This window comes from Grampus griseus (assembly GCF_964374135.1).
Source record: "Grampus griseus genome assembly, chromosome: X".
Lineage (NCBI taxonomy): Eukaryota > Metazoa > Chordata > Mammalia > Artiodactyla > Delphinidae > Grampus > Grampus griseus.
In genome coordinates this window covers 23,688,409-23,715,287 of record NC_138999.1, presented here as the reverse complement: position 1 = coordinate 23,715,287, position 26,879 = coordinate 23,688,409, and positions in this window count along the sequence as shown.

Below are 26,879 nucleotides of genomic sequence, written 5' to 3'. Positions count from 1 at the left end.
ACCTCCATAAAACATACTGGCAGATACTCTCGACACCCTGAATGCTCATGGCTACAAGTCTACTGTCTACTATACCCTCAAATGTTGCCCCCATCAATTGAGTTACTTGCTTATCAAAGAGTCAGTCATACTTTATCCCCTCAAGTTTGTTGTGTCCTTTTTACTTGTTTTAATTGTATAATAATTCAATATGAACAAAACAAACAAAAATTTCAAGTGCTGAAATAGATTTTTGTCCATAAAAACTGTCGAATTCTTTTGCTAACACTTGATAAATGTGATCTACTAAAATATGTGGAAGAGATACTTGTAAAAGTTTGGAAAAATCATATTCTAGAAATATTTTTTATACAAAGTGCTTCTTAAGTGTCTTTGGGTTTCGACCTTATTAATTAAAAAATTAGCCAAAACTAGAATGTGTAGATGACGCATATGACTGTGGAACTTACATTCACAAAATCAAAGTCTTGGCACTACATAAAAAAAGTGATAAATAAAATTTACCACTTAATTTTAAGTTAAAATGAAGAGTTGTAAATTAAAATATATTGATATTTATATTAAATGAACATTTTAAAGTATATATACATATATAGATACACATATACCTATAAATATACATATATTTAGTTTTATTTATTTGTTGGTTGTTATTGTTGTTATTTCTTCCGTATTGTACTTTTTTGATTAACTGACCAGTGACTCATTTCTGGCTGCTTCAGAGAAAAGTGTTTCTAGTTGTAAGCAAAAAATCAATGGTGGATATGAGTGTATAAAGGCTAGTTTTGTCTAGGATGAAGGTTAGGGAATTGTTATTCCTGAAGAATCTGACAAATGTAAGCACCGTATATATTTGTATTATGAGCATTAACTTAAAAACATAGCTATCAAATAGCTTAACCAGAATATTAATTAGATGTTTAAATGTTAAAAATTGCTTTTTTCACTAAGAAATATTTTATTAGGATTGTTTTTATAAGATGTTAAGATTATTTGTGTTTGTTAATTCTAGTTAAACTTCTTTTGTATAATATTAATTATATATTTATATATAATTATATGTACAATATAATTATATAATATGCCATACAATTTAGATAATTTCTTCATGTAGCATTTTGCACGGTTGTATTTTTTATCTATATCTGTTTTATTCAGTAAAATTTTTTTGGAGATGGGGACAATGCCTCAACATTTTTGTGCTCATCACATTGTCAGTCTGTGTTTGGGTCGAAATATGTAATCAATACATTCTTCTAGGAACAAATGAATATCTGGAAATTACTGCTTTCCAGCTACTAAAATGAAGATTGACCCTTTTAAATTTTATTTCCAGATTACTCTAAAAAATAAATCATGTTATTTATATGTAAACACAGAGGAGACATAAGTCTCTTAGAATTTGGCTGAATTCTTTGAATAATGCATGATTACTTTGCTTCGTAGACTAATGTATCAATGAATTGATCTCACTCTGCAGAAATGTTACCTAAGATTTTTAAAATATTTTTCTTCAAATTTTGAGGAATAAAAATGTATTAGGGTGAACATTTACTAGCAGATGCTGAAAAAATCCTCATTCATGAATATTTAGATCTTCATTTGATGAGAAAAATATAAGATTACAGTATATGTCACAGTCTTTCTCACCTAAGTGTGTAACTGTATTCATGAATTATTCCTATTGCAGATGTAATGTCTTTCAAAGTATTTTATTACAGCAATGTATTTCCCCTAGGAGGAGTGTTTATAAATACATGAATCAAGGTGATACATTTTGTGTTATTATTTCTTGCCTTCTTCCTGGATTTGCTTCCATGATTTACAAAATATTTTACAACAAAATGAGCCAATAGGAATTGCCATATTGAAGTAGACAAAGGATTCAGTTATCTTGGCAACTATTATATGAATGTGTTTTTTGTTATTGTTCTTAAAACTAGAGAAATGCATATTTGCAACAAAATTATTTCTAAATGATTAGCTTCTCTCCCAAATAATCTAAAATTAAAGCCTATCTGTTTAGAATTCTTCAGATTATGGTCATCTAGAAAAATTTTACACCGTAAGTTAACCATATGCTCAGGCTGCATGCCAGCTTAGTTGTGTCTCTGTTTTCTGACATTAGAGATATGTATACAGTTTATATCATTGTCACTTCAGAGTAACTTTGATCAATTTAGATGAACAAAACTAAGTTCTAAAAAAAGTAAGCAATTGTAAGCAATTGTAAGCAAATTGTAAGCAATTTGAAAATCTTTTGTCCCTGTGTTTTCTTTTAACCTTTAAATCGGATGAGATTTTTCTCCTTGATTTTGTTTCTTGTACCCAAGGTTTCAATGGTTCTATTTTTTGAATCACTTTACTCTGAAATAATTATAGTATGCCAGGTCCTCATTATTCCATTATAACTACATATTCTGTCCTCATCTCTGCTGTTGCATGACTGAGTGGTGGAATAATGCAATGCTCTCAGGTTGTTGAAATTGACAAAATGGCCTAGCAACTAATTGGTGGATCTTAGAAGCTAATACCTGTTTCTCTTCTTGATTCATTTGCACATGACTGGACACATCTAATCAAGTTTCTTTGCCTTGAAGCTTCAGTTTCTACAGGTCCATGAGAGCAGGGACTTCATCTCTTTTGTTCACAACCGTATATCCAGAGCTCAATAAGTGCCTAGCATATAGTAGGCACTCAATAAATATTATTGAGAGAATTAATGAAATGAATTGTAGTAATTAGGTAATTAGTGAATCAATGAATCTATGCTTACATTACATAGCTAGATTGCAAAACCAACTTAAAAGTGTTCATATATCAAAATGGTTAAACTCAGGAGATTCAGAGTCGTGCTGTGTGATCTCATGTAAGTTATTTAGTCTGAGTCTATTTTTTCTTATTTGTAAAGGCAAATAATTATAATATCATAAAGATTAAATGGGATAATACATATTCAGTGGTTATGTCTGTCACATCATAATCAATACATAGTTATTTTTATTATGGACAGGAATTTAATTTGGGAATTCACTCTCAGAAACTAGTATTAGAACAGGGCATTTTATAAACTTCATCTAACTGTTAAAAAATATTAGACATTAAAGAGCAAAGCATTTGGTAAGGATTATGAAGGGGCTTGGAAATAGGAGACAAGAAAAAAATAGGAGCTAATAGACATTTTAATTTTTTAAAAAGTATCCAACACTACTGTCAAAATTAGGTTCTTAGAACACCATACTTCTAGGATTTCTGAAATTAAAATAACTATCTGACATTAAAATGTCTACTTTTAGTCCTAATATTCACGTTATTTGTATCAGGAAAATATTTATGGTGATTCTAGATACCTGAATATATAGGGATAAGAATCTTCCGATATTCCTAATTTTCTTACCTCAATCTAAAAGCATTCCTGCAGTTCTCAGGCAGGGGTAACAAATAGGTTTCAAACCATTTCCAGGCTAATCACAGAAGTTGACAGTGACCACTCAGAGTGCTAAATTGATCCTGAAACTGCAATTTCATTCTCAGGGTTTCAGGGAGACACACTTGCCATGTCCATGCCATTTTGCTCAAAGAAAGTGGGCCTCAATTACTGGTTGCACATTAGAGTCATATGGGAAATTTTTAACAAATATCATTGCCTAGACTCTACCCTAAACCAATCCAGTCAGATTCTCTGGGGCTGAGGCCCGGGTATCAGTACCTTTTAAACTTTGCCAAATGATGTTAATGTATAGCCGTGTTTGAGAGCCTTGGTTCCCATATGAGCTGATATACTAACCCATCTGCCACCCAGTAAATCTTATTTTTATTCTATCTTCAAGTCAAATATGCATGAAATATTAAAGTAGCTCTAATAGAAACATTTTAATTTGCAGATCCTGACCAATTCTAGGTTAACATAAATCTTACCTAGGATCATTATTATACCACTCATTTGTGCTTTGTCCACATTTTTCTACCTGTATATCATTAATGATCCTAAAATGCAGGTGTGTGTGAGGATGGGGCTGTGGGAAAGGATATGGTAACTGTCTTGAATACCCAAGACCCATAACAACAGTACTGTGTCCAATCAACTGAGAAGGAATTTGTAAAAATTATAAGATAACTACAATCATTGGGCAATTCTAAACTCCTGTTTTAGAAAAGTTTGTGTATTTTTGTCCATGATCTAAATATCCTAATAACTGAATGCAATTCTAAAAGTGTATCACAGATAAGTTTTAAAATTATACCTGATTAACTGGGAAATACTACTACTGGCCTTTGAAATCAGTTCTTCTAAAATACAGATTATGCCATGTCAAGATATTATCTGAGATTACATGACTCTGTCTTCTTCCTGACTCTATTGCTTTGCAGAGGCATCATTATCCTGAATTTAGTGCTTATAATAATGTTTTTCATTTTCTTATTCCCACATTTATATAGCCCTAAACAATATAGAATATTATTTTGTATATTTTTATGTTGTTTTTCCCAAATGTGATAATCATCTTCAGAAAGTTCTCAGTCATTTTTATTTCTTTAAACATCTTACACATACTTATTTTATCATCTTTATCTGATAATTTTAATATCTCAATTTCTTGGTCATCAAAATCTGTCCTTTTCTTCCCTCCTCACTTTTGCTTATTCGGAGCTTCAATTCAATGAATTTTATGTGAGGACAGCTGGTGAGTCCTTTTTTGAGGTTAACTTCTTCCAGAAAGGCGATGCATTTTACCTGTGTGAGGTGGCCCAAATTACTACCAACTTAGAATGTCTTTAATTTTGTGGCATGAAGTTTTACAGACTATGTGGTAGCAAAAATAGGAACTCATATCATAAGCGAGAGCAGGAATGAAGTTGTGAAATCTCAGTGAAACCATTTTAAAATTTCCTTCCCAGAACCCAAACCTAGATAGGTAATTTTACTTGTCATTGGCCCTTGACAGGAGGTTGGGTTTTTTTTTTGTCTAATTCATACTTTCACTGAAGGTGAAGATCTTGGCTTGGCCTGGGGTTTTTCTTGTTCCACCTTTGCCTGTTGCCTGTTCCACTTCTTGCTAGGAGCAAAGGACTTGTTTCCCTCTCCTTCAACCAGCTATGGAGGTGCAAGTGTCTTGGATACTGAGAAAGGCACAGAATTTCCCAAATACAAAGAGCGTAGTTTCAGCTTCATTATATCATTTGATTCGTAGCTTCCTCTTCATTTCTGTATGGCTCCTGATGATTTCCCTTAGCTTCCTGAAAGCTCAGCTATATAATTAAATACCGGTTGGTCATGTTTATCCAGCATATCTAGGTGATTTGTAACAGGCAGTTTTTCAGAGGAGTTAGCCTGCCTTATCACTGAAAGCAGATGTGTCCTGTATTACTAAAAGAATTGATGATGAAGCTTCTGGTAACGAAGTGTATCATCCACTTCTTACCTCATCTATTCATTCACTTGACAAATATTAACTGAATGTCTCCTCTGTGTCTCACTCTTCTGTACCCTGGGGATAAAGTGGTCATCAAAAACTGTTGCTGCTGTCAAGGAGCTTACATTCTAGTGGGAGAAACAAAATGACAAATTAAATGTGTGTGTGTATGTGTACATCTCACAAATATAAGGTATATACTATACAGACACATATATATAAGAACATATCATATTCCCAGGTAGCTCTCAAAGAAAAGCAGATTCTTGCATCAGCATGTGATCAGTGATATTTTAGATATAGTGAAGGTTTCTCAGAGGAGGATACACTGATCAGGTATCAGGTAGAAAAGTAGTGAGGTATCTTAGCAGATGGACAGGGGTTGTATGAGTGCTCCGGACAGAGACAACGTTATTAAGTACAAAGACTTAAGAATGGGAGTTGAAATGTTTTTCTGGAATTAAAAACTCAGGAAAATATAATCCTTTTAGGGAAAGAAGAACTTTTGGAACACTAAATCGGTCAGTTGGTCATTGAGGAGCTAGAGGTTTCCTAATCAGTTTATTCATAGTCAAATCAGTCGTTCAGCCAAATAAAAAAATACTGAGTGCTTCATATATTAGGTGTTGCGTGAGACACAAAAGTTAAACACCAGTAACTCAATGTGCACTCACAGTTTAATAAGGAAAGTAAGGAATAACCTCATGGAAAGTAATACAGTCATGAAAAGTATTTTAATTACTGTCATCTTATTGCTTCCAGAAAAATAACATAGAACATCATGTCATACTCTTCTCAATTTATTAATTTAGTAGCTTTAAAATTGTAGCTATATTATATGTATATGTAAGCACTAATATTATATGTATTTTTACAAAATTGCTAACATTTACCAAAAGTTACTTGGATTCTTTCCAGTTTCTCTTGGTTTCTCGTCTCTCCAGCACCAGCTCAGATTACCTTGACCTTTTCCTCAAAGCAAAAGAGAAAACAAAGAATAGCCCTTTTAAAAACACACAAACAACAACAAACTTAAAAATACCTTTAAAATAATTGTTTTGAAAAAAAGGGGAAAGAGTACAATTTCCCACAAAATTCGTGATGAGAGCTAGCAGCACAATTGTTAATAATGCCTAGGTCTCTTGCCTTAATAAGGCTCTGGATCCTTACAGCCCTTTTTTCTAGTACATAATACAGATATCTCCCACTTAATATCAGTAATACATTCCTGAAATGAAAAGTTCTAAGCAGAAATGCTAAGTTGGAGCTGATTTCCCATTGTTTGAAATGGGAAATATATTTCTCATCACATGTGTAGAGCAATGATCTCTGAAAGAAAGGAAACAAATGAAGTGAGTCCTATGATCACTCAGTGTAATACCTAGAGAGAGTTTTCAGACCAGAACACAGGGTGGTGAAAGTCAGGGTGAGCCCAGCAGTGTACCTGAGTTGAAGAGATGGACTTGGGAATTTGGGAACATCAGGGTAAGGAGTTCACAGGGCAGAGTAAAGGAGAAGAGAGAGTTGCAGTGAGAAAGCTCTGAAGATCTGCAGAAGCACCAACCCCCCCCTCCACTGAGTCTTCATCTGAGTATCAGAACATTCACATGAGGAAGCTACCTGAAGCCAAGGGACGAATAACCTGAAAGAAGCAGGCAGAAAAATCTCCAGGCTTAAGTGGAACAGAAATTATTGGTGTTCTCACCAGCCTGAGTCGAAAAATTATAATATGCGCGGTATCAGGTAGACTATTCAGAAGGATATTGGCTCACTTAAGGGGCAAGATGAGACCTAGACCAAAGGCTTCTCTGGTCCTGCTTAACAAAGCTCAAAAGCAAGTTTAAAAGGATCAAACCCCAAGGAAAAAAAATGAAGAAAACTTCACCAAGACTCATCATAATCAAATTGCTTAAAACCAGTGACAAAGAGGGGGGAACACATTTTGCAGAAAGAAACAAATATAAGAATTATAGCAGACTATTGTTTTGGAAACAGTATGAATCAGGAGACAGTGGAACAGTATCTTTAAAGTACTGAAAGAAAATAACATCAACCTTGAATGATATAGCCAGTAAAAATATATTTCAGTAATAAAAGTGAAATATTTATTCAAACATACAAAAAGCAAAATCATCACTAGCCAACATGCAATTTTATTTGTATTTATTTATTTTAAAACACACATTTCTCTAACAGGTGTATCTATTTTTTTTTTGAAAGGAATAGACTATGAGGAGGGAAAATATGTGGCAGAGAGTTAAGGAATAGAACATATATACAAATGTAAGTTGTTTTATTAATTGTTTTAGAACCACAACAAATTAGTACAGAGAATGCCTTGTATAAAACAACACAAAAAATGTTCAAAGATTGAGATGTTGCCTTAGGCAAGGCTGAAGATTTAAGTCTGGTGTTTGGAATTTAGGCTGTAGTCCTTGTTTTTGGATGTATCACTGGGTGTGTGGGACAGTCTGTGCTTTTAACCAGATTTGAACAGAAGAATGACCACTTGGCCCAGGTACAAGTAGATGAGGTATTTGGTTTAATGTGTCATGTAATTACTGAAGTTCTTCCCCACGATTCAGTGCCAGGTGGGATTGTGCTTCTTTTCAAACTCCTTCTTAATATAGGCTGCTATATCCGTCTCTATATTTCTCCAGTGCCTGAGTAGCACAGTCCACCAAGTCCTGTTGCATTTCCTCTGACATAACAGCATTTTTAATCACAGCATTTTGGTCACAGTGAAGTAGGGGCAGGCTGACTGCATCCAGTCTGCTGGGGTAGGGGCTGGCCAGACATACAATTTTAAAGGGAGATCTTTGGGTAAAAGGAAGTGATACCACATAAAAATCTGCATCTGTACAAAAGACCAAATAACACCAGAATTCGGGAATATGTGAGTAAATACAAAATGGTGTTTTCTTATGTTCTAAATTACACTAAAAGATAATTGAATGCTTAAATAAAAAATAATAACAATGTATTGTGGTATTTACAACAGATGTAAAAATAAACTGTATGACAATAACACAGGGACCAGGAGAAAGTAAATAAATTGTACTATTTAAAGGTTCTTCTACTACAGGTGAAGTGATATATTACTTGAGAGTAGAGTGTTATAAGTTATCTATACTAGAAACACCAAAGCAAAATTTCACCAAAGAGAGTATATGGATTGCGAATATGCACATGAATAGATACTAACATCATTAATCATTAGGGAAGCTTAAAGCGACAACAAAATACCACCATATACTTATTTGAGTGGCTTAAATTTAAAAATAATAATAAACTGACAATATTAAATGCTGGCAAACATGTGGAGAAACTGGAATTCTCATGTATCACTGTGGAAATGCAAAATGGTACAGCCACGTTGGAAAACAGTTTGGCAGTTTCTTATAAAGTTAAACATACACTTGCCACATGACGTAGAAACTTCACTCTTAGATATTTACCTAAGTGAAATGATTATATTTCCAGAAGCTTTACTCATAATGCCAAAATTTGGAAATGATGAAAATGTCCTTCAGCTGATGAATGGATAGACAGTGTGGTGTGTGCATACAATGGAATACTACTCAGCAATACAAATGAATGAAATACTGATATCTGTAAGAACATGGAAAAATGTCAAATGCATGTTGGCAAGTGAAAGAAACCAGACCCCAAAATCTACACACTATATTCATCCATTTGTGTAACATTCTGGGAAAGGTAAAACTCTAGGGACAGAAACTGATGGGTGATTGCCAGTGGCTGGGGGTATGGGAGGTAATGAATCCAAAAGCACAAAAAACAATCAAACAAAAAAATCAAAGCCCAAGAATTCCTATCTTGAACCCAGGCTTGCTCAGTTCCAAAGCTCCTGTGCTCTTGATAATAATCCAGTGATGGATAACATGTTCCAGGTTAATTAAAGGGAGAGAAGTATGAGAGTGCCTACTCATTACACATATGAGTATTTCTCATACTCATTAACTCATATTCTAAAACACCACTATTCTTGTATTACTTGCTTGGTTCTCCAAGTGTGCTGCCCAGAGCAACAATGTCAGCAGCACCTGGGAACTTGTTAAAAATACAAATTCTCAGGCTCTATTCCCAGACCTACTGATTCAGAAACTCTGTGGGTGGGGGTAGATTCAGTAATCTGTGTTTTAACCAGCCCTCCAGATGATTCTGATGTGCACTAAAGCTTGAGAACTACAGATCTACATTAACTCATTAGTTCTCATTACTTCAAACAATAAATGCATATTAGTTGAGTTACTTTCAGTTAATCTGCTTTGGAACACTACTCATCTGTGAAGTCCCTTATGAAATACCAGCTTTGTGAAACCTCCCATTCCTCCCTGCCCCTCCACAATACATTGTTTATACCTTTATTAAACATGCATTTCCTTTCACCTTGTATTATATTTCATTGCTGACATGTCTATAACCTTCACTAGAATGCCAGTTCCATGGGGCATGGATTCTCATATTTCAGGACTTATAAAACTCATTGCCAGTATAATTTGAGTAAGGGCAAATCCAGCTGGTCATAAAGGTTAAAATAATTGGGAAGTATCAGTTTCCAAGGTACATAAAGTTTCAGACTTGGTTCAAGTAAATCATTTACATTTAGTGGTCATCACCTTTTCAAACTCATAGAAATGAGGGTGGGGGTATGGCAGCCATGAAAATGTTGCTCACAAATCTCCTACTGTGGGACATAATTGATCAATAGCCTCGGCTGTTGAGCTCTGAATCCATCACAGCACTTCCCACAGGTTGCTTCTAGCCAATGATTCCTGCAAGGTATAGGACTTCTCTAAGGAGCAACTTTGGCTCAAGGACTCCCCATCAACCATACTGAAACTTTCTTAAAACTGTACTGCAGTCTAAGACTTTTCCTACCCAACCTTCCTTCCATCTGTCTTCCACAGGTGTCCAAATTGCATAGTGGTCTGCTAAACTTCTTTCAGTACCCTCCCCCCTTTCCATAGCCATTTCTCCCAATAAATCTCTGCCTTATTTAATCCTGTCTTAGTGTCTGCTTCTCCCAGAATCTGAACCAACATTGGGGATATCATGTCTAGTTTGAGTTCCATGAGTAGTTTTGTTTCACATAAGCAATTGTTTTGTTTTTAATGCGTGGACAATGTTACCTGGGTAAATGGCCACTTCCTCCTTGCAGATTGGCTACTAGAAAGCTGAGAACAATAGGATGCCTCTATTTTTTGAGCTAATCATTTTTTCTTTAAAATTTGGGTACACTTGTAAATAAAAGTTTAAATTTTTTAAAATTTTGAATTTAATTGTATAGATTATTTAAGCTACATGAAATAATTTCTGAAAAAAAGCCAGGGTAAAAATAACCCAAGTAATGGTCAAATAATAAGGGGTGGGGTCGGGATTGCCATGTTCAACCAGTCCCATATGCTATGTACTTCATGGCTTGAACTGGATGCTTATTGTGAATGGTGCCACCTGTAGTTGTGTGTTGGTCCAGGGTGGTATGCTCAAAGATGGAAAGAACATGCTAATGGAAAACCCAGATAGTGACATGGAGAGGTCCAGTCAAGCAGATAATTTGGGTAACAATATATAGCTGGGTAATAATAACCTTACTAGAATATAAGAAGTAGGGTTTCACTCCTCAAAGTTAAGCTATAGAGCTCTTTATATTCCTGGAATAGGGACCCCATAATGGAGAAAATTTAGAAGCCCTAAGTACTAATAAGAACTCTTTAGGGCAAAAGCAACAGATTAATTTGAAACAAACTGGCTTAAATTAAAAGGTTAATCTAATAAACCATGTAATCACACTGTACAAAAAACAACAACGACCAAAAAAAAACACAGCCACAGCTTTAGGTAAGACTCTAACTTTGTCCTGTTAGGGAGGAAAAACTTTTCCTCTCCTCTTTCAGGTTCTGAACCTGTGGCCCTTCGAATTAAACTAATAAATGACAGATTAACAGGAGAAAAGTCACACAATTTTTATGAATACTTACATGCACAGGAGTTTAGAGAAAAGAAGTGAAACTCAAGCAGTTGGACTTGGGGGCTTATGTACCTTTTAACAAAGGAAAGAGGGTTAGGCTTCGAGGGGTGATAAATTACGGGAAAGTAATTAAGAAATATATGGGGGAAATAATGGAAGATAAAGACTATTTTTGTAATGTCTGTTTATGCAAACTCATCTTGGTGTCAACCCCAGTCTTTGACGATAAGAGTTCCTCTTGTCTCCCTGGTACTGGGGCTGGAAGAGGGAGCACTATCCTCAAAGGGAAATTCATACCCAACTTTTAGGAAGATAAGGAAAGGGGAGAGAACTCTTCCTGTGTTTGTTGACTCTCAATTGCCTTCAGCTCAAAATAATCCTTATGCCAAAGTGGCATATTTGGGGTTGAATATTCTGATTGCCTTCAGTTTCAAACATTGTGAAAGGGACCTTGTAGAATGTACATTTGTCATTTGTCAATTTTGGCTGCTCAGAAAATGAAGAGCCTCTGTTTAATTTTACAGAAGTGGTTTTAGGTGCATTCGGCCCACCCAGTATAGCTGGTTTCTCTGTTTTGGTCAGTTCCTTATCCTTAATCTTTGGACCAATAAAGCTGCCAGCACCTCCTGGGGCTACACGCTTCCTCCTTCAGGTTCAGCAGGATACATGTCTGATTTTCCAGAGTCACATGAATGAATGAATGAATGAATAAACACACTGTTTTTCTATTCTTATATTTTTGGATCAATTTGAGATAATTTACTAATAGCTAAATGTGAGTTATTAATTTAAAATATAATAGTAGTAGATTTTAGGTTATAATTAAAATGGGGTTAATAATGAATTATCATTATAAAATAAAATCTTTAAGGGTCAGAGGAACATGTTTGTTTCTAAACATGGAAAATGGACCATGAGCACAGATGAGTTATAAGGCCCCAGCTATCTAAAGTAATTCATTTCAGCGTTAGGGTTTTCATGCAACACAGTTCATTAGGAAAATAAAATATCTCAAACACCCTGTGTTTCTATTGACATTAGTAGAAGTTGCTTGCATATATCAGGTGTTGACTATTGTCCAGAAGTACTGAAATAATACTTTAAAAGTGTCGCTTTCAATATGAAACATTGATGATTGAAGCATTTTATTTTTCCTGTGAGGGTTAAACATGTAGAACGGCCAGTGAATGAATGTTGAATTGGCAGGAAACAAAGTGTTATATTCTTGAATTCCTTTATGCTAAGGAAAAAATTCCTTGAGTCTTCTGTGTCTCAGCTTTCTCATGTCTTAATAGAATCTATTTCATAGGGTTGGTTTAGAAGGAAACATTATATTCAGTACAGTGACTGGCATAGCTCCTGACGCTGATGAAAGATGACTATCAACACAGCTTTTTAAGCGTGATACTTTAAAATTATCATGCATTCCTTGGTCAGGTATTAGGAACTAATCATTAGATGTTGATGGTTTCATTAAAAAGATAATTCAGGGCTTCCCTGGTGGCGCAGTGGTTGGGAGTCTGCCTGCCAATGCAGGGGACGCGGGTTCATGCCCTGGTCTGGGAGGATCCCACATGCTGCGGAGCGACTGGGCCCGTGAGCCACAATTACTAAGCCTGCGCGTCTGGAGCCTGTGCTCCGCAACAATAGAGGCCACGATAGTGAAAAGCCTGTGCACCGTGATGAAGAGTGCCCCCCCCTTGCCACAACTGGAGAAAGCCCTCGCGCAGAAACGAGGACCCAACACAGCCATAAATAAATAAATAAATAATAATATCACCCCTGATTTAAAAAAAAAAAAAAAAGATAATTCAGATTGCTTGTTAAGTCATTCCAAAAATATGTATTGTGCTCTTTTGAATATTAAGCACTGTGCTAGATCCAGCAGATGACTGAGTAAAAATATCTGTCCTCAGTCAGCTCATGGTTTGGTCAGGAGGTAAAAATAATTTAAAATTAATGTTAAAAAAACAAACAAAAAACCCCTGAACTCCTAGATAGAGAGAACAGATTGGTGGCTGCCAGAATGGGGGTGGGAGTCTGGCAAAATGGGTAAAAGTGGTCAAAAACTACAAACTTCCAGTTATAAAATAAATATGTCTGGGTATGTAATGTACAGCATGGTGACTATAGTTAACAACACAGTATTGCATATTTGAAAGTTGCCAAGAAGGTAGATCTTAAAAGTTCTTATCACAAGAAAAATAAATAAATTTGTAACCTTGTGGTGATGGATATTAAGTAGACTTACTGTGGTGATCATTTCACAATATATACATATATCAAATCATTATGTTGTACTCTTGAAACTAATATGTTATATGTCAGTTACATGTCCACTTAAAAATCAGTGTTAAACAAAGATAATAAAATTATATACTGAACTCTGCTTAAGGGACCAGAGTGGTAACAAACTAGCAATGTCAATATATCTACTGTACTAATAATAAGAGCTAACATTCATTTACTGCTTATTATGAGACAGGTACTGTTCCAAGCTCTTTTTATATATTAACTTATTTAATCCTTACAACAACCTGATGAAATTGATGCCATTATTTTCCTTTCCAGTTAAGGAAACTGAGGTACAGAAAGGTTAAATAACTTTCCTAAGGTTATTCAATTAGTACGAGGCAAGATAAACCAACCCCAGCCATCTGATTTCAGAGTCTGAGCCCTTAAGCTCAAGGTTGTAGTGCCACTCTGAGGCATCCAAGGTGCCTTTGCAGAGGAAGTAATATAATAATTGAAGCTGGAAGGATGTGCAGGATTGAGCCAGGCAGATTTGGGTGAAAAACACTTCGGTGAGAGGGAGTAGCATGTGTATTGGCAGATAGAACAGGTTATATTCAGACTACTTACATGTAATTTACTATGTCTGTAGCCCAGGTCAGTTATGAAGAAACCAGAGGTGGGGAGACTAGTTAGGAAGTTACAGTCCAGGTGAGAGATAATGAGGGACCAGGCTATGTTGGTGCTAGGTGGAATGGAGTACCTGTTACGTGCTAAATTCTGTAGGGAATACAAAAATGAATGGGACATAACTTTGTCCTCAAAGGGTTTATACTCATGTGGGGAGAGAGATGGTTCATATTAGACTGTAAATTTTACTGGAAACACAAGTTTTGACAACAAGATGAGAGGGAAAATTGACCTTCACAAGTAGAAAGAGAGAAAAAATGCTAATTTTAACATTGATAAGTATAGAATAATTTTAAGGATAAAACGTGATTTCCATGACTACACAATCAGAAATAACCAGCTTTGAAGTAGTTGCCAGAAAAATATTCCAAGGATTATTTATGGGTTTAAAGTTAAATTTGTCAGTAATATAATTCATTTAAGAAAGGAGGGATGAAAATGGGATGTGTACACTGAAGCAGAGGCTCTAAAAACAGCAAGCTTTCCTCCCACAGCTGTCAGCAGTGGTCAAGTGTTATGAGAATACTGTGTCTGCTATGGGGCTTTGAAATCAATATCAGTAACTTGGAGAGGGTACAGAATGTGATAAAGGGTTTAGGAGATAGGAGAACCAAGCAAAGGATAAAGGTATTCTGACTATTCTGAACACACTGACCTGTGCAAGCATGCCAAGAGCAGCCCCACATCTAGAAAAGACACAGGCTCTATTTAAAAAGACATGGACTTACATTTTAAAAGTTTCAGCTAGTTTAACTGGAAATCGCTTTGAATGTATGTACTTCTTTTATGCTCTGAAATTTCCTGGAAAATTAAATACAACATGCATTTTAATGAAGCGCCGTAAGTGTTAAAGACGGAAGGGGTTGAGCATCAAGGAAATTAGAATTTTCTTTAATATCATTATCTTAGCCCACTTGAACACATCTAGGATTTTATATCACCATTAAAACACTTTGAAACAAATTAACATTTACTAAAGAAACTTTATGATTTCGTTTACAAAATTCTGACATGGCAAATTTCATGTTACACTAGCAATCAGATATATTTACTCATAAAAGTTTAATTCATTAAAATTATTCCATACATATACATTCATATATATAAATCATAGACATATGATCTTGATTAATAAACGTTCGGTACTATATTTAGTATACTTTTGTAAAGTGCTTATTGTGTGTTAGGCAGTTTTCAAGGTGTTTGGGATTCATCAGTGAACAAAACAGGCAAAATGTGCTGCCTTCCTAGAGTTTACATTCTACTGGAGTAAGGAAGATGGTGAAAAATAAACATAATAAATGAATAAATGTTCTAGTATGTTAAAGCTGATGAGTACTGTAGGAAAAGGAAACCGAAGCAGAAGAAGGTTAGGGAAATCAGGAGGGCTGGAGGTGCTGAGAACAAGGTGCAGAATTAAATAGAGTGGTCAGAGTAGCATCCTTGGGGAAGTGAGAATTGAGCAAAAGCTCGAGAGGAAGAAGACAGCCATGGGAAAGGTAAACAATACTCTGGTGTAAGAATGTTCTAGGCAAAGGAAACAGCTAGTACAAAGGCCCTAAGAGAAGAGGATGCCTTATGTGTTTGTGATAGCAAAGAAGCCAATGTGGCTGGGGCAGAGTGAACGGGGGAGAAAAATGAAGAGAAGATCAGAGAAATGGGGGATGCAGACCATGTAGGGCATCCTAGGCCATTGTAAACTTTGACTTTTGACTCTGAATAAAATGGAGTTACTAGAGGGTTTTGACTAGAGGAGTGACATGGTCTAACTTCTATTTTAAAATATCACTGGTGGACTTCCCTGGTGGTGCAGTGGTTAAGAATGCGCCTGCCAGTGCAGGGGACACAGGTTCTAGCCCTGGTCCGGAAGACTGCACATGCCGCAGAGCAACTAAGCCCATGCGCCGCAGCTACTGAGCCTGCGCTCTAAAACCCACGAGCCACAACTACTGAGCCCGTGTGCCACAACTACTGAAGCCCACGCACCTAGAGCCAGTGCTCTGCAACAAGAGAAGCCACTGCAATGAGAAGCCGGCACACCTCAACAGAGTAGCCCTCGCTCACTGCAACTAGAGGAAGCCCGTGCAGCAACAAAGACCCAATTCAGCCAAAAATAAGTAAATAAATTTAAAAATTTATTAAAAAAGAGACTGTGGAAAATAAAAAGGCATAAAACATCACTGGCCACAGTGTTGAGAAGAGACTGTAAGGAGGAAAGGATAAAAACAGAAGACCAGTTAGGAGATTGTACTGCAATAATCCAGGCAAGAGAGGATGGTTCCAAAGTTGTAGCAGTGGAGGTGGTGAAAAGCGGCTGAAATTGAATAAATGGAAAAAGCAATTTCTATAATTTAGTTTCGTTTTGTTTTCAGTTTTCCACTATAGACCTTAATGGAGTTTTCTGAGGTCTTCAAAATGCTGTCAGAAAATATTTATTTAGTCCCCACTTTTTATCATAGTTTCATAGCAGACACTGAAAGATATGAAATAGGTAACAAATGCCTATCCTAGCCTTAGAAGTGTCTGCACTATAATTCTAAATAGTTTACTATCAATTTAGAGGATAGATGAATATGTGGGAAATTTGACTGTGACCCTACCAGGGATAATTTAGCTGTTCTGATTGGTAGAAAGGAATCACCTTTTTAGCTCAATGCTCCAAAACTGTCCTTGAAGTTATTCACTGTGGAAGGAAGACATCTTTCTATCAAGTTTGAAAAATAGCATTGGTCTGTGCTGCCTCAAAAATGTAATTGCTGGTTGCATGTGCTATTTAAATTTAAGTGAAAATTGTTTAAAATTAAATCAAAACTGAAATTTAGTTCCTCAGTCATAATAGCCACATTTCAGGTGCTTCATAGCCACATGTGGTCAATGGTTACTGTATTGGAGAGAACAGATTTATAACTATTCCATCATCCCATAAAGTTCTATTGGGTAGCACTGCCTAGGTGCTTGTAAGGAAAATTATATACCAGATGTTCCTGGTATCCCTCTTTCTAGATTCAATCAGTTTGGATAACTACAAAAAAAGGAATAGGAAAGAAAACACAAACGTTGTATCCCTTATGTATTCTAATGAAATACCACCCCTGTGTTTTTCCCGTTTCTTTTGCATTTGTCTTTCATGGCTTTTTTCCTTTTCCTTTTTCTTTTTTGTCTTGAATTTCTTGGTGCTATGTATATTTTCCACCACCTAGAATTAGAAATCAACTCTTTGTTTCAAATGTGAATTCCCCACCCCCAATTTATAAGCTGCTACTTTATATAACAAAAGAATTGATTTCTGAAAGCACTATTCAGACATTAGCAAAACCAGCAATTGGAATTATCATTCAAATCAATGTCCCTTATGAGCATTAACAGGCAATGTTAAGACTTAGTCTTATTTTTAGACTCTTCCACATTCCTCTACTATATGATTTTTAATCAGTCCTATATGATAGCAGGCATCTTTCTTTGCTTCTTACGTTTCAGCTTGCTTTCTTATCATTTTTGTGCAGTGCTACTTATTTAGACTTCTTTCTAACTGAAGCGGCAAGTGTGGATTTATTCAACTTACACGATGATTTATTTTCTTGGGGAACAAAGAATAAATATTATATATTAAATTAATGATTCTAACATGAGCCTGCTTAGGTAATTCAGGTAATTTCTACTTACCATCTCCTCTTGGGGCCGGGTTAATTTGAAGTAGGCTACAAAGCTAGACTTGGGATTTGATAATTTTCCTCTTCACTTAGGTCCACCTACTCCCCCACTTTCCCGTGCTCTGCTCTGCTCTATGTCACAGACCAAAGAGGGATGATTCCCCAGATCCCTGCCAAATTGGTTCTTTTGGGGCTTCACCAATGGCTGGGGCTGGAGGTAAGAAGCCAAGGTATGTCTTCCTCTCTCTCTTTCCTTCCTGAGGTATCTTTATCACTGTCCATAGTAACTCTGTTTGCAGCTCCCACAAGGCAGCGCTTTCCTCTGCAGTACCAGCTCCAACCTTGCAGCTCATTTTATGAGTTCAGCTCCTGCTAGGCGGGCACTCCTCCACGTTTCTAGGTTCTCCTTGGCAGCTAGCTGTGCTGCCCCTCAAACAGGCCCTCCTCCAAGTTTCTAGCACCTGTAAAAGAACTCAGACCCTGGGCTCTGGTAACATCAGCTCCTGCTATAGTCCTTCCAGCGTAGTAATTGCAGCAGTTTTTTGTATTTGATAAGCTCTGGGCTATCTACCCTCTCCCTGTTGTTTTTTCAGCTCTTCTAACAATTTGAGACTAGCTTCTCATATAAAACTCCCTTTGTTGAACTACCTGACATGCCATCTCTTTTCCTAATTGTACTATGACTGATAAACCCCAATAGCATGGTATCTAAAAGTAGCAGGTAGGCACAAAAACAAATGATCTCAGGGTCAGAACTGTGCTTGAAATCCAGACATTCCAATTTCTGAGTGTGTCACTAAAGAAGATACACACTTTGAGTTTCAATATCCTTACCTGTAAAGTTTGGAAAATAATTCCAATTCCATTTGTTGATCACAAATACTGAATGAGATTATTTAAATGAGTGCTCTTAGAAAATATCTAGCAGGAGATACACAATGAATATTCAAATGATTGTAAAATGTTTTCATCCTTCATTTAGGAAACAACTTCACTGTTGTAACTTTAGCTTTTAGATCTTTATCTAATTAGCAGACCTCAAACAAGATTGATCTGAAAGGAAATTTAATCCTTTCAGATTCATATGTGTTTAAATCTGCATTACTATTTTGCTCAGAGGTTGAGTGAGGGGTATATTCTTGCTATTTAAAAAGACTAATTCATCGAAAAATAAATCATACTCAGGCTGTTGTGCAATCTTTTACACTAAAATATATATTCTAGCGTTCTGAGTTTTTCTGTCCTTGAAGAGCAGTGGGAGAAATCTGTCCACAATTTTATTAAACCCTCCTTTCCTATTGTCACCAAGACATCCATCTCTGGTAGCCCAAAACTAAGTGGTATGAAATGTAAACAATATTATGAGCAAAATCTTCCATCAATGAGCACAATTTGCAGACACCAGTCACTGAGACTTACCTCTTGTCATTGGCAGATACATTTCTAACTTCCTTGTTTCAGGCAAAAGTGTTGCCCTATAATTAGAGCAATTCCAAATATTACAGGATTATGTTTTAACCAACTCCTTTACATTTTAATCACATTTTATTGTGAACTATAATATATATTGAGGAAATTGTACAAAGCAGGCATTTACAACTCAATCCTTTCTCATATAATGAACTTCTGTTCAATGATCCTCAAGATCAAGGAATAAATAAAGCCATCAACCTAAAAACCTCATTCAGACTCTGTCATAATCACTACAACTCTCTTCCAAAGAGAATCTGAATCTTATGGTAGTTATTTCCTGCTTTTCTTTATAGCTTTACCTCCTTAGAATGTGTCCTTAAACAGTATGATTTATGTGTACCTGATCTTTTACGCTACTTGGAGTAATGTAGAAGAAGTGTTCTACATTTCTCTTCTCAGCATTATGTTTATGGGAAACATACATGTAGTTCTAATTCATCCATGTTTATCTTTCATAATATTTCATTGTTTGACTTATCATAATTGATCCATTTTACTTTTCAATGAGTTTGAGATTATTTTCAGTTTGAGATATTACAAATAATGATGCTAAGCGTATTTTTGTATATGTTGCTTGCTATATATGTGCCTACACTTCTTTTAGGTAGAGATGTGAGAGTAGAATTGCTGAGTCATAGGGCAAGAATATCTTCAATTTTGGTAGATAATATCGAACTGTATTTCAGAGTACTTTAAACAATTTATATTTTTATCAGTACCTTAATAGAATTCCCATTGCCTACATCCTTGACAATATCGGGTATTTGTGTGTGTGTGTGTGTGTATGTGTGTGTGTGCGCTCATGTGCATGTTTCTTAAATTTTAGTGGCATCTCATAATTTTAATTCGCACTCTGTTGATTACTAATGAACTGAGCATATTTTATATGTTTATAGACTACTTGGACATCCTTTTCTGGGAAGGGAAGTTTAAAGATTTGGCTCAATTTTATTCCCTATTTTCTATTGGGTTGTCAGGCTTTTTCTTGTTGATTTTTAGTTCTTTATTTTTTCAAAGGAAGCCAGTTCTGTATCAGCTGTATGTTTTATAAGTGTCTTATACTGCTACATCTCCTTTGCCATTCTTATGATGGCATATTTTGATAAACAACAGTGAAGTAAAAGGTTGACTAAATGAACTACATTAAAATTAGGAACTTTTATTGTCTCAAGAAAATTAATTGGTCAAAAATTCTCACAAAATATTAGCAAATCAGGGGCTTCCCTGGTGGTGCAGTGGTTGAGAGTCCGCCTGCCGATGCAGGGGACACGGGTTCGTGCCCCAGTCTGGGAAGATCTCACATGCCGTGGAGTGGCTGGACCCGTGAGCCGTGGCCGCTGGGCCTGCGTGTCCGGAGCCTGTGCTCTGCAACGGGAAAGGCCGCGGCGGTGAGAGGCCCACGTACCGCAAAAAAAAAAAAAAATTAGCAAATCAAATCCAACAGCATATTAAAAGCATTATTCACCATGACCAAATAGGATTCATCCCAGGAATGCAAGGGTGGTTCAACATAAGAAAATTAATCAGTGTAATTCATCACATTAATAGAACCAGGGGAAAAACACATGATCATCTCAACTGATGTAGAAAAGTCACTTGATAAAAATCTAACAGGCTTTCATGATAAAAACTCTGAGAAAAGTAGGATAAAGTTAATGTGATAAAGTTTATTTATGAAAAACCCATAGCTAACATCCATCATACTCAATGGTGAATAACTAAAAGCTTTCCCTCTAAGACCAGGAATGAGACATGGATTCCTGCTTTCACTGCTGCTAGTTAACATTTTTCTGGAAATTCTAGTCAGAGCTATTAGACAAGAAAAAATAAGTAAAAGGCTTCCAAACTGGAAAGAGAGAGGTAAAACTAACTCTATTTGCAGATTACATGATCCTATACTTGAAAGTCCCAAAGAATCCACAAGAAAGCTACTAGAGCTAATAAATGAATTCAGCAAAGGTGTGGGGTACAGGAACAACACATGAAAATCAGATTTGTTTCTATACACCAGCAGTGAGCAATCTGAAAAGGAAATTATGGAAGCAGTTCTATTTACAGTAGCATCTAAGAGAATTAAATACTTAGGAATAAATAATATACTAAGGAGGTGAAAGACCTGTACACTGAAAACTACAAAACATTGCTGAAACAAAATAAAGATCTAAATAAATGGAAAGATAGCCCATGGTTACAGCTAGGAGGACCAGCATTATAAGATAATAATACTACCTAAAACCATCTACAGATTACATGCATTTCTATCAAATTTCTAACAGCCTTTTTCACAGAAATGGAAAAGCTGAACCTCAAATTCATATGGAATTGCAAAGGGCACTGAATACCCAAAACAAGCGTGAAAAAGAATGAATTTGGAGCACTCACACTTCTCGACTTTGAAACTTACTACAAACCTACAGTAATTAAAACAATATGGTACTGGCCTAAGGGAAGATATATAGACCAATGGAAAAGAATAGATAGCCCAGAAGTAAGCCCTCATATGGTCAATTGATTTTTGACAAGGGTGCCAAAACCATACAACAGAGAAAGGACAGTCATTACAAGAAATGGTGCTGGGAAAACTAGATACTCACATTCAAAAGAATGAAGTTGCACCTTTACCTTACACCATATACAAAAATTAACTGAAAATGAATCAAAAACATAAACAAGAGCTAAAACTACAGAAGGTCCCTGACTTAGAATTTTTTGACTTTAAGATGTTATAAAAATGATTCTCATTCAGTAGAAACTATACTTCCGATTTTGAATTTTCATCTTTTTCTGGGCTAGTAATATGTGGTGCCATACATGTTGCTGGGTAGAAGCAACAAGCTGCAGCTACCAGTCAGCCACAGCATCCTGAGGGTAAACAACCAGTATACTTACAACCATTCTGTACCCATACAACCATTCAATTTTTTACTTTCAGTACAATATTCAATAAATTACATGAGATATTCAGTACTTTATTATAAAATAGCTTTTGTGTTAGATGATTTTGCCCAGGGTAGGCTAATGTAAGTGTTCTGGGCACGTTTAAGTTAGGCCAGGCTAAGCTATGATGTTCAGTAGGTTTAGGTGTATTAAATGCATTTTCAACTTACAGTATTTTAAATTTACAATGGTTTTATTGGGATATAACCCCATCATAAGTTGAAAAAGATCTGTATAAGATTCTTGTAAGAAAACATCAAGGAAAATCATGACATAGGGTCTGTCTGTGATTCCATGAACTTGACACCAAAAGCACAGGCAACAAAAGAAAAAAATATATATATATAGGACTTCATCAAAATTAAGAACTTTGTGCATCAAAGGACACTATCAAGAAAGTAAAAAGACAGTCTACAGAATGGAAGAAATTGTAAGTCATTCATTTCATAAGGGACTAATATCCAGAATATATAAAGAATTCCTACAACTCAAGAACAACAAAAATAAATAACCCAATTAAAAAATGGGGAAAAGACTTGAATAGACAGTTCGCTAAAGAAGATATACACGTGCCCAATAAGTACACGAAAATATGCTCAACATCCTTAGTCATTAGTGAAATATAAATCAAAACCCCAATGAGATAACATGTCACGCATACTAGAATGGCTATAATTTTTTTAATGGAAAATAACATCTGTTGGTGAGGATCTTGAGAAATTGAAACCCTAGTGCATTGCTGGTGGGAAAGTAAAATGGTGAAGCTGCTGTGGAAAAAGGTTTGGCACTTCCTCAAAATATTAATCACAGAACTACCATATAACCCAGCAATTCCACTCCTAGGTATGCATCCAAATACTTTAAAGCACAGACACAAACAGACATTTGTACACCAATGTTCATAGCAGCATTTTTCACAATAGTCAAAAGGAGCAAACAACCCATCAACAGATGAGTGCATAAACAAAATGTTGTATATAAAATGGAATATTATTCAGCCATTAAAAAGAATGAAATTTCTCTACAAATAAAAAATGCTGGAGAGGGTATGGAGAAAAGGAAACCCTCCTACACTGTTGGTGGGAATGTAAATTGGTGCAGCCACTGTGGAAAACAGTATGGAGGTTCCTCAAACAACTAAAAATAGAGTTGCCATATGATCCAGCAATCCCACTTTTGAATGTATATCTGGACAAAACTATAAATCAAAGGTACATGCACTCTTATGTTCATAGCAGCACTATTTACAATAGCCAAGACGTGGTCGCAACCTAAATGTCCATTGACAGGTGAATGGATAAAGGAGATGTGGTATATATATACAATGGAATATTACTCAGCCATAAAAAAGAATGAAATAATGTCATTTACAGCAACATGGATGGACCTAGAGATTGTCATACTAAGTGAAGTAAGAAAGAGAAAGACAAATACCATATGACATCACTTATATGTGGAATCTAAAATATGAGACAAATGGACGTATATACGAAACAGAAACAGACTCACAGACATAGAGAACAGAGTTGTGGTTGCCAAGGGGGAGGGGTGGGGGGGAGAAATGCATTGGGAGTTTGGGATTAGCAGAGGCAAGCTATTATATATAGGATGGATACACTACAAGGTGTTACTGTATAGCACAGGGAAGTATATTCAGTATCCTGTGATAAACTATAATGGAAAAGAATATGAAAAAGTATATATATATAATTGAATCACTTTGCTGTACACCAGAAAGTAACACATTTTAAATCAACTATACTTCAATGAAAAATAAATTTTAAAAAATGAATGAAATTTTGATATATGCTACAACATGGATGTACCTTGGAAACATTATGGTGAGTGCAAGACTATTCACTTAGACCTATGTGTAGAGGTCCGCACCTCTGGCACTATGGTTATTCTTATTATGGCACCATTGTACAAAGAATGAGGAGGCTTAGGGCAGAGGCTGGCTGAACTCCACTGGTTGGGTCAACTTAACCACCTGGTTTTTCACTGTCTTTCTAGTGCTGGATGCTCCCTTATGGGCATGAAAATGAGAAAAAGATCTGCCTACTTCATGACCACCCCAATAGATCCATTCATATGCTTATTTCTCAGACCTCCTTGACCATGATCTTCCATTTGTGCTCCTTCCAAGCAGCTGTCCAACCAGCCAACATATTCAACACTGCACAGGATTCTACGCATATTCTAACCTCAGGCTGCTTATTCCTTCACATCAAGTTGACCAAATACACTGTTTAAAGCTATGTCCATTGGGAGGGTTTCCCCTCACCAATGTCTTTAAGGCCCACCCTGGAGTGAGGCTATAATGTAATCTAGTAGTAGTAGCTAACTTTCAGCTTGCACCAACATATTGAGCCAACTCATCTGTGAACCAGGCCTATAGGGAATCCCCCATAATGCCATTGGAGAAGTCCTCAGAGCAGCAGCAGTAGGTATAAAATAGGTCTGTGCTACCTCTTTGAGTTCCTTTCTTGACTGTCCCAGGCCCATTTTGAATATACAACTTTTATCATTTGATGAATTCCTGCTATGCCTTCTTCCGCAATTTTATGACTTGGTGGATCAGAAAGTACCCAGTTTATGATAAGCAATTCTGGTCACATGGTCCCTTGATGCCCCATGGTTAGATATTCCCCTTCTACCAGGGCCCAGCAACATGCCAAGCATTGCTTTTTGAATGGTGAATAGTTCTCTGCTACAAATGGCATGTCCTTATTCCAGAATCCTAGGGGCCTGAACTGTGAATATATGTGGCATCTTTATATACGGGTGCCTCTAGCACCTTGGTATCTGCCATGTATGCCATGTATCATAGCCTGAACCTGTTCCAGAGCAGTCTCTTGCTTTGGGCCCTACTCAAAGCTCGCAGTCTTCTAAGTCAGTAGATTAATGGATCAGAGTAGCATTCTCACATGTGTTATATTCCCCCTGTAGAGTCTGCAAAGACTTTTTTCTTAATGGTAAGATGTTCAAGGTGCAATAACATGTCTTAACCTTTAAGAGAATGTACTGGAATATACCAGATCCCTGGACTCCTAAAAAATTAATAAAGTGGCAGTCTCCTGAATCTTTGTAGAGTTTATTTTCTATCCTGTTGTACATGTGTCTTACCATAATATCCAGATTATTTGCCATTTCTTGCATCAACTTCTATTAACTTGATGTTATCTCCCACAATTTTATGACTTGGTGGATCAGACAGTACCTGGTAATGAAGAATCACCGTTGCCTCTATGATGAAAGGGGTTTGTAGTATTATCACCTTGGACCTGCATTATGTTCTGCAGAATAGCCACATGATTGGAGTCTCTTGGAATTATGTCGTGACAGAGAGCAGATGAATATATACTGCTCCATGTGAAAGCGAATCAATTCTCCTCCTTCTTGATGGAGTTAAAATGAATGTATCTGCCGTATCAGTAGCCACATGCAAAGTCCAGGGGCCATGTTGATCTGTACTGGTAAATATAGCATATTAGACAATATAACCAATAAAACTTTGATTAGGATTACTATTTCTTGAAGTTTACAGTAGTCCGATATCTGTCATATTATTGATACATCCATTTTTTTGCATGGAACAGGCTGATGAACCTGCTTCCTTTAATTATCTGAGCACGACTCTAATCTCTTCTTGTCCACTTGGGATGTGGTATTACTTTTGAATTGCAATTTTTTCTGGATGAGACCATTTCAGGCACTTAGACTTGACCTTTACTACCATCATGACTCTTAAAGTGAGTGTTCTGATAAGTACTGTGTTCACCTAATTTATTCACTCAGGGACTGGTGAAATAACCACAAAGCTGTTACATAGACCCACTGGACCCGCTGTGAAATGGTCTTGGGCCAGAATGCCATCTATGATCTGGCCTCTGTAGCCTCCACTCTAACAAGGGGGTCATAATGTTGTTTTTGAACTGTGTTATTGGTATAAGCTCATACCCTGTATCCAACAGCCTTTGTTAGTTCTGAGCATTCTCCTTTCCTCAGTGTACGTAAGGGTAAATGGCCGTAGATGTCTCCTTATGCAGTGCCTAGGAAAATAGCTACTGTATATACTTACTGTGATACGTCCTCCCCTTCAAACATTGGGCTCTGGGTCTAAAATATGTCTCAGTTTTGGTAACTGGGCAATGGATTAGGATTTTGCATTGCAGCAGCTGACCGGCCTTTTGCTCTCCTGATTTTGCCTTTTTGGGGGCAATCGTTTAAGTGTTACTTTAGACGTTATACATTTTTTTAACCTTAAATGCTTCACAGTGTTTTTCCTAAGAACAGGTGTCTTATTTTACCCAACTGTAGTACATTTATCAAACCACAAAATTTAATATTGATTCATTACTATTACCTAATCCAGAGTTCATATTCAAATTTCATCAACCTCCCTAATAATGTCCTTTATAGCTCATTTTTTTTCTTTCCTAGTTCAAGATTCAAGATTTAAATCAGGGATCACATATTACATTTCATTTT